Raw genomic sequence first — 9,388 nt, forward strand, 5'->3', positions numbered from 1 at the left:
TTCTCCATGTAGTCCATGTTATTTCGGGGCAAAAACCTCGATTCTTTAAGCATGAATCCACGAACATGATGATACGTTAATAATTGTGTCTGTAATTTGCGCGGAATGGTTTGTGTCAAAAAACGAAAAAAGAGAGAGGGTCCGTGTCGGAAATTACAGTAGTAAGACTTACATAAAAGAGACGCAGCGCACAAGTCGACAGCAAAAATTTTTCAGCAACGCAAAGTCTTAACTAAACTCACTAACTAACCACAGAGTAATGAGAGATCTCTCATTACTCTTCTATAGTCTGCAGAATTTCAAATGAACGCGATATAGCGGACGCGCGAGTGAGGAGGGTCTGGACACTAGCTCGGACGATGGAAACGCGATTGACAAAGTCGACTCGACAGACAATTAACAGCACACAGTTTAATAAACGAAAAATAATATGTACACTTTATACAGTTATTCACAGCGATCGAGTATTCACGTAATTACAAGTTCCAAGAGCAACTTGCAAGAAGCAAATTTGGAGTTGAAATTTTGCCAAAATTTGATCACTTTTCTCGTTTAAAATAACGTGTGTGCATTGAAGACTTTGTGCGAAATGCGAAATGCTCCTTCCGCGCGTTACTTTTATTAGTGCTTGCCCTTCTACAAAGATCCCGCTGGTTCGAGAAATTGACGCGTTTTCCGGTGACAATTTTTGTCGGGCGTCTTTTGTTTCGAACTGTTTTGGGATCCTTCTTGAAGGGCAATAATTATTATTGTCACCGATGAGTCGGTTATTACCGGGTCTTTTCACGATCGCTAACTGACAGCCCGTGATTGGACGCCAGTGACGTAAATTCTCACTGCCGTGATAGGCGCTCGGTGGCGATTGGTCCCGGGCCGCAATTCGCGCGAGGCGCGCCATGATTCGTGTCGTCATGACGAGCGACAATTACGAGTACGCTCTGCCCTCCTTCCTCACCGCGCTCTTGCCATTAGCTCAATCGTAAACAATTATATTAATCGTATCAAATTATTTCCCGATATTTATCGCGATTGTGTTTGGAAAAGAAATTTGACGGAGCGTTTCGCACTATATAGTTTTATTCAAATGTTGCCGTACGAATGATAACAAGACTGTAACACGTAAACAATAGAGCGCAATACGTCGTCGAGGCGTATAAATACCACGTTATTGCTAATTCGTTGTCATAATATTTTACGTATTATATCATATGTACACGCGGAATATTAATGTACAAAAGTATTTTAAATTGTAGATTAATTATTTATTAAACGATTGATGTATCATGAAACCTTTTGTAATGCTACTCATCCTACGATTCGATTGTTTAATTGCGCGTTCTTAATCCGAATTATATTTAAACAAATAAATATCAAAAAATATCGTTAAAGCATAAGACGAAATATTTTTACTCTAAGTATCGATAGAAAAATAGTTATTGTTTGTATGGATCGCAACAAAACAATAATTTATAAAAAGATATAAAAGTAAGGCTCTTATACGATTAAAATCAAGTAAAATTGGATCGCAACAAAACGATAATTTATAATTTAAATTTCTGTCACTTCGGTTCTTACTTTGAAACAGGCTCTTACTTACATTTTATCGATTTACAAATAATTTTAATGGATTCATGAGATTCTTGTGATTAAAATGATATCAAACACGTGGATGCAGCACCGATTGTGCGCACCGATGCACATTAAAAGCTATTATAAATAAATTTGTATAAGGATAATTAATTATTATATTTTCCTATAGTTTTAACCGTATTCTATCGTTTTTTAAGGAGTTTTAATTGTTGGCAGCGTTAATTAATTTTTTCACATTTATATGATCGCCAGTGATACTATCAGTTGTCGGATTTTCGCAAAATGTCATAAAATGTCGAAAAATCGCGATATCTTGTTTAATATTGTTTTTTTAGCCTATGAAATGTTAAGAGTGTTTTTTTCTATCTTGTGGAATTCCACTCAAAATTTTAATTAAAAGGCCGGAAATGCAAGAATAATACTTTTCTCGGGAGATTTAGATATGTATTTATACGGCATACGTGAAATTGTGATTCTCATAACACGGAGATCTATTCTATTATAATTGTTATATTTTCCTATAGTTTTAATCTTTCTTCTTTCAATTTCTAAAGAGTTCTATTTATTAATTAATTGTTTCACGTTTACATGATCGCTCGATGTTATATATACTGTCAGCTGACAGATTTTCGTAAAATGTTATACGAAGATTCGCGATTTTTTTTTTGCAATTTTCGCTTTTTAGAATATAATAATAACTTTTTGTATTGTGCGGGATTTTACCTAGATCTCTAATTAAAACACCGGAAATGCAAAAGAGTATTCGTCTCGAGACTTTCAGATATATCTTTATACAACATACAAAAAATCAATTTATGAAATAGAGGTCTATTCTGATTTTCCTATAATTTTAATCGTGTTCTTTCGATTTTTAAGAAATTCTAATTATTAACAACGTTAATTAATTTACTTATGATTGTATATAATTGAAGGTCGCTTGATTAACGTATCTCCTTTAAACGTTGCGTGATTTTTGGAATAAAGTACTATTCTATATATTATAATATAATAAATTTTCTAATAATTCTAACCGTATTCTTTCAATTTCTAGGGCTTTCATTAGCAGCGTTAATTGATTTTTTCATATTTATACGAGTATGATCCCTCGGTAGAAGATATACTATCAGACTTCTTGAAAACGTCATACAAAAAATTGCAATATATTATGCAATATTGGTTTTAGCATTTAAAATCTTAAGTTTTTTTTATATCACGTGTAGTGTGTTTTTTAAAACTCTAATTAAAAATCTGAAAATACAAAAAAGTTGGAATTGTGAAAAAATTTAATTCTTACGAGACTTAAATATATCTTTATACAACATATGAAAAATTGCGATTTCCGAAATGCGGACGTCTATTCTATTATAAATACTTCATTTTTCTTAAGTTTTAACCGTATTTTTTCGAAATCGAATGAGTTTTAATCATTAACAGCATTAACTAATTTTTTCACGTTTATATGATTGCTCGATAGAGATACTGTCCAACCTCCTCTTCGAGTTCTTGTATTTTTATGGCTTATCAAATTCCGTTGTCTCAAGATCGTAGGAGCCTGTTGTGCTTCCTTTTCCTGTGGTCGGAATATATTCTGCGGTTATTTCCTCAAGCATTCTTAAAATATGTTTAAACCACTGAAGCCCCTTTTTTCTATTCTCTCGATTATTGTCTCTTTTGCTTCCATCTTATTCAAAAATTTTGATATAGTAAATATAACTACGGTATCTCTCTTAGTCTGACTATTCCCCCTCGACCTGTCCGGCATGGGTGATCCTACCAGTAACTACATTACCTCCGGCATAGCTTTTAGGTTCATTAACATTAGAATACTCAAATCTCCTCACCCGGCAAATGCTTTTGCAGCGAAATATGTTCTTCGAAGTTTATTGTCGCGATATATATAGTTACATATTATTTATATATATTAATTACGCATCAATAACATAAATAATATAAAATTAAACAAATCTTAGAAAGCATAGCTCTTTTTAAAGCAGCGACAAGTATCTTCAGAAAAGAAAATAAGTCATAAGTGGAGTACAGCAAATAAAGAATAATGGTTCGGCGAAAGTGCTTCATTTAAATCGATTATTTAGGCTGATGATTTATAATGGTCACCAATTACGCAAGCGCGTTACGTGTCGCTTGATTAGAACCACATGATGCAAACGTTCATGCAATAGTCCGTTAAGAACTACATGTGAATAGTGAGCCCTCAAGAGCGCCCATAATATATATATAAGAAACAATTGTTACAAATAGTTGCAGTATTTAATCAAACAAGAAATATAGAAAATATATATGATCTGGTAAAACTTGGCGCATAATGATAAAAATTAAAGATTTATAATTCAGTAATTTCCTGGTTGTCTAATTTAACTTTTTCGAACAATAATTACATATCGCACGTTTCTTTTTATTTGATTGCTTTTCTACTAAATTATATTAAAAGGAACTACAGAAGGAGACTGATAACATTTATATTATAATTTGTGTGATACAACGAATGCATACGTGTCAGTTCAACGTCGTCATTGGTTTTCATAGGAAAAAGTGAGCATTTATTAACCAAAAGTTTTATAATTTGATGATATGTAAGATGCATCGTGATTGGTTATAAAAAGAAATTTTGAAAAGTAGCGCTGGAAAAGATCTCATGATTGATGTACTAAATGAATTTCAAAAAATGATATACGTAAGAAAACATTATCCAGAATATCGATAAAATCACTAGTCATAGCTAAGTCGCCAAGGATTATGCAAAAGCTGACTGAGCGCAAGTATTTACAAAAAATTATTATGTCAGAAACGGTATTATGTGTTTTACTGAAAGTGTCAAGCGAGAGCGAGAGCGGATATCTTGTCAAACTATTCGGATTCAGACTTCACACGGGTAAGAGATTGCTTTGTTGAATATAATTGAATGTTATTATATAGCTAATAATTCATTTGGAAAACTAAAACTTGTATTTGATAATAAAAAATATGTAATGTATAATAATAAAATAAAACTATATAACATAAAACACTAAAAGAGTATGTGTGATGTTATGAACAAAGAAGATATATGGATCTTGGAAATTTTATTTATAAATGAATTTTATATAGTATAAAATTAAGCTTAATTAAGATGGCGTATTAAAACTTGACTGTATTATCTTTTTATTTCTCTCTTTGCTTTTTTTGAAAATAAGTATTTTTGGCATCACTAAGATTTTTTGTTTATTTTCCGCTATGTTAATACATACGGTGATACTTGAACTAATTTTTATGTGATTTTTCTTCAATTCCTAAGATCTTTTAATTTTTCAAGTATTTATAACCATTTATTAGTATAATAATATTTGTAACAAATTAATTTTTATATAACAAGATTAATTTAGAAAGTCAGCATTTTTTTATGTTAAGGATAGTTATACATGTATATAGGTATACATATATAACAAAACAGAGCTACTAAATATCGAAATAAACTCGAGTATCGGTATAATAGAATTTCGAGTTGTATCATAGACATATGAAAAATATAAACCAAGACTTTATACGAGGGATAGCTGATAAATTCGGTAAGGGGGGCATTCATCTGACTTCGGCTATTTTCGTAAGCGCGACTCGGATATGTTCGGCTTTCCGTGACTGCTATTGTAATAAATGATTCTTAATCTAACTGTTATTCATAAGAATGTTTGAAAGTAATATTAAACATTCTGTAATGCTACTTGCGTCATTTTATATATTCTTATACATAGTAATAAATACTATAAAGTCTTTTCTGTTGTTTCTCAAGACCAAATAGTTTTCATAATTTAAAAAAATAAAATGTAAAGAATTTTGCAATACGAAGAAAATTCAGAACCACTGATATAATCTCGCATTTTAAATATAGAACATGGAAAACATATTATTCATTTAATATATTATTTGTTTAACACATGAATATATGTAACAAAATTTATATTTAACATTATTTGATATTGTTTGTAATACTATATTGTTATAAATATATAATGTTAAGGGCATATTACTATCATTCTTACTTAACAATTAATCTAAACTTCTATAAAAAGGATAAATGAGATATATGTTTATATACGTTTTTTTGTTCTTTTTATTGGCCTTTAAACAATATTAACTTACTTATCTTATGTCTGTCGCTTATCTCTACATTTTGTATATATTGTGTCAATTTTGTTTTCGCATATAATTGTATAATAGCATGCAATAAATGATTTAAATGATTTGTAAAAAAGTTTTGATCATTAATATTAACATTCTCTTCATTCCAAAAATATATTTTTATCTATAAAATGTACCATAATATCATTTGTAAACCTATTCATATTAAACTAATCAAATGTTTGATGTATATATGTATGTGTATATAAGTAGTCAATGTATTTTCAATTTGTTTACATATGTATACAAGAGTTGATGGATATAATAATGGCCCTCTGTTTGTAATATTTATTAAATTACAATTAAATTTATTAAATTTATTACGCAAGAGCTCATTTTTTGCAATATATTCTTATAGACTCTTTTATTTTATATATTTTAAACATTAATATTTCCTTAATAATATTAATAAAAGAAATATTATATTTTATTTATTATTTCTATGGATATCACTATAACAAACACAATATACATATGTACATTTAAGCCGAATGTTATCGAGTCTTACCGAAATAAGCCGATATCAGACGAGTTCCCTTCTGCCCCGGAAATCAGACCCCCCAGCGAATAGCAGCTCATACTCGGTCTATGTTTTTTATATGTCTATGAGTTGTATAATAAACTATTAATAAACCATAACAATAAATCTAACAGTCACAGAAATCAACACATATCAATCACATCATCACATATCAATATATACGCAACCAGCTAATTTTTTGCCTTTGACTTTATATCTAATTTTAATTGTAAATATATCCATTAAATAGCTATATACATACTATCTTATCTAGGTGTAATGTAGGTTAATTATAACATCATATTCTCCAGAATTTGTTTGCGAATATATGATGATGTAATTAAAAAAATGTAACGATAACCGGAAAGAAATTCGATAAAAGTTCAAATATAAAAATTTATACAATTTTTATGACCATAAAAATACAATATTTATAACATTTATATTCTTGAAGATAAACAAACATTGTTGAAACTTTAACGATAAACAAATTTTAAAAAAAGAATTGTGTTAAGATAAAGTCACTTACTTTGAGAAGTTAACTAAGTTACCGTAAAAAAGAACAAATCGTTCAATAAAATTGTTTCAACAATCGAAAAGAGCTACACTGTCATGTATTATTTGCTAGATGGAACGGTTATATGATTTCTCATTAACCCTCATCTATTCTGCGTGACTTTGGACTATCGCACACAAATTAACACAGCTATAGTATATGCATAGCAAACCGTCTGATTGAACGAGCATCGATTAAGTCACCATATTCATTTACGTAACATGCTCGTGGTCCAGACGGTCTTATTGACCTTTATTTAACGCAGCTATGTCAATTTGTGTATGATAGCTCTTTCTGTTTGATATAAGAATCATGTTTGATATGCAAAAAGATCTTGCATATAAAAACTGATAAAAATAGATTTTTGAAAAGAGTCTCGAAGAACAATAAAAACAGATTTTAAAAAAAATGTAACTACGCTGTATTTTTTAAACATATTATTAATCAGGAGAGGTACAAAGAAAAATATTATGCCTATATGATTAAACAAACAAGAAATTTCATGGTAGATTTACTTATTTGTACATATATTAATTATCATTAGAAGTACCGGAAGTAGCCACGTGTTTGGCCCGGCAGTGCTTACTTAATTCTTTTCGTATGTTATACTTTATCCAGGATATTTCAGTATCCGAGGACAACGATTATCACATTTTACAAAACATCAAATCTGACCGGAGACATCCTGATAGTGCGAGTGTGAGAAACAAAATTGATGAGATTCCATTTGCAAATATGTCCGTGATCCCAAAATCTATTGGTAAGTTGCAAAGAAATGCATAAATTGTTAATAAAAAAAGTCTACGACAAAAAAAATTGTGAATATAATTTATGTTACGTCCAGACTCGAGGAAGGATGAGTCGACGGAAGGGCGCAACAACTATCTTTAATTTTCCCGAAATTAAACGTCTCGTGGCGTTTGGAATCGGGTCGAACGAACTGACAGGTCTGAAAAGCAGGTAAACGACTGAGTCGCTGTTACGCTGGTTATTCAGACATTCGTTTGGTGGTCCCTTTTTGGTAAGACAATTTAATCTCTTTTACGCGGGATGGGACCAAATGCGATCTTTCGACTAGAGGAATGAGTGGGGGGTTTAATAAAGAGTTACTTTGATTTTTAAATTAACAAAATGTAAATTTATTAATTTTAAAGTAAATGGTGGATATACATGATTATATAAAAAAAAAATTAAAATAGAAAAATTGTTGATTATAATTTCTCGGTGAGTGTACATGTGTATGTGTGTGTTTTTGGTTCGCGGGTGTTACATTAATACGCGGAGGACATCAGTCAGAAATGGAATAGAATGATTTACACTGTTAAATTTAGATTCTGACTGGTTAATACAATATAAAAATATATTTGATTAAAGGATAAAAACATAAAATCAAAATCAATATGTATAAGTAAATAAGTGTATATGTTAAGAACGGTCAGAAATATAAAATTAGTCACTCGCATATGTGTTAGATTAAGATCAGGATTTAAAAAAATTTTTCTAGGACTTATTACCGAAACGGGTTAATGATTTAAAAGAATGAAACATTCTTCGAAAAGTTTTGATTTAAATAAGAAACAAGACAAAAAGGAGGAAAAGAAAAATTATTCAATTAAACTTACTTTTTTCAATAGTAATTCAGAGGTGGAGGGGTGGCGAATTTTTGTACGGTGTTTCGCTCTGTGTCTCATGTCGGCAATCCGATGTTCGATTCGTGGTTGCTCTGGAGATGATGCCAAGTGAGGACACTGGTGGCACAAGTGCCTAACTCGCGAATTACGGTGCAAAAGCACAGAGTAAGACTGCGTGAAGCTGAAGACTGGAGAATAAGTGCGTAAGTGAGTTCGAGTCCTCTTTTTATATTTCTCTTTTCGGGGTGTATTCTAATTTCTAAGAGTGGGAATCTTCCAAAACTTTAACGAATTAAAAGTTGTGCCAGTGTCCTCATTAGGCGGGGTGTTTCTCCTACTTTTCAAATTTTCACTCATGACGATCGTCGATTGGTGATCAGTTCAGAGTCCCTTGAGCTCTAGGTTTCTCTTACGCCCGTGATTTGATTTAGACAAAGTCCAAATGTGACGTCACAAAAGTTTCGTCATTATTTATTTAGTTGTATTCATCGGATGTTTTGTGAGAATTTTATTATCTTTTCGTTATCAGCGTTTGAGAATGCTACTGCGAGGGTATCTACTGGTTCTTATTTATTTTTCGGCGACCGGCGCGGTTTCGTCGCGTCTTTCTCACGGTTACTCATAGATATAGATATTGATAAGTGACTAAATGTTTAAGGAATGTGTGACGCAAGATGCTCTATTTACCGAACGACTCATTTCTATCACCGATCGATTATCATTGCCGCAACTTCGTGGAAGGAAGGAATCGTGGAGTCACCAGGACGTAACATTTACATTTAAAAGAAAATATAAATAAAATATAAAAAAATATCTTTCAATACCGAAAAGAATATAAATTACATTTTGCCGCAAAAAAGAAAAAAATTCATATTATGTTAAATTAATTAAGATTTAATATAAAGCAGTTAATTATAT

At 30.8% G+C, this 9,388-nt stretch overlaps 1 long non-coding RNA gene across 3 annotated transcripts; it reads left to right on the plus strand.

Moving 5' to 3' along the window:
• The first annotated feature begins 3,590 nt into the window (after nucleotides 1–3,590).
• Nucleotides 3,591–9,168, plus strand: LOC115243917. 3 transcript variants are annotated; one of them, XR_003885281.1, is made up of 4 exons: nucleotides 3,591–4,480; nucleotides 7,458–7,599; nucleotides 7,684–7,860; nucleotides 9,129–9,168. It is a non-coding gene; the product is annotated as an uncharacterized LOC115243917 (long non-coding RNA). The 3 variants fall into 3 exon arrangements; XR_003885280.1 differs by lacking the exon at nucleotides 9,129–9,168 and adding an exon at nucleotides 8,474–8,698 and having other exon boundaries at nucleotides 3,595–4,480; XR_003885279.1 differs by lacking the exon at nucleotides 9,129–9,168 and having other exon boundaries at nucleotides 3,618–4,480; nucleotides 7,684–9,122.
• The last annotated feature ends 220 nt before the right edge of the window (nucleotides 9,169–9,388 follow it).

Source organism: Formica exsecta, unplaced genomic scaffold (genome assembly GCF_003651465.1).
Source record: "Formica exsecta isolate Colony F162 unplaced genomic scaffold, ASM365146v1 scaffold753, whole genome shotgun sequence".
NCBI lineage: Eukaryota > Metazoa > Arthropoda > Insecta > Hymenoptera > Formicidae > Formica > Formica exsecta.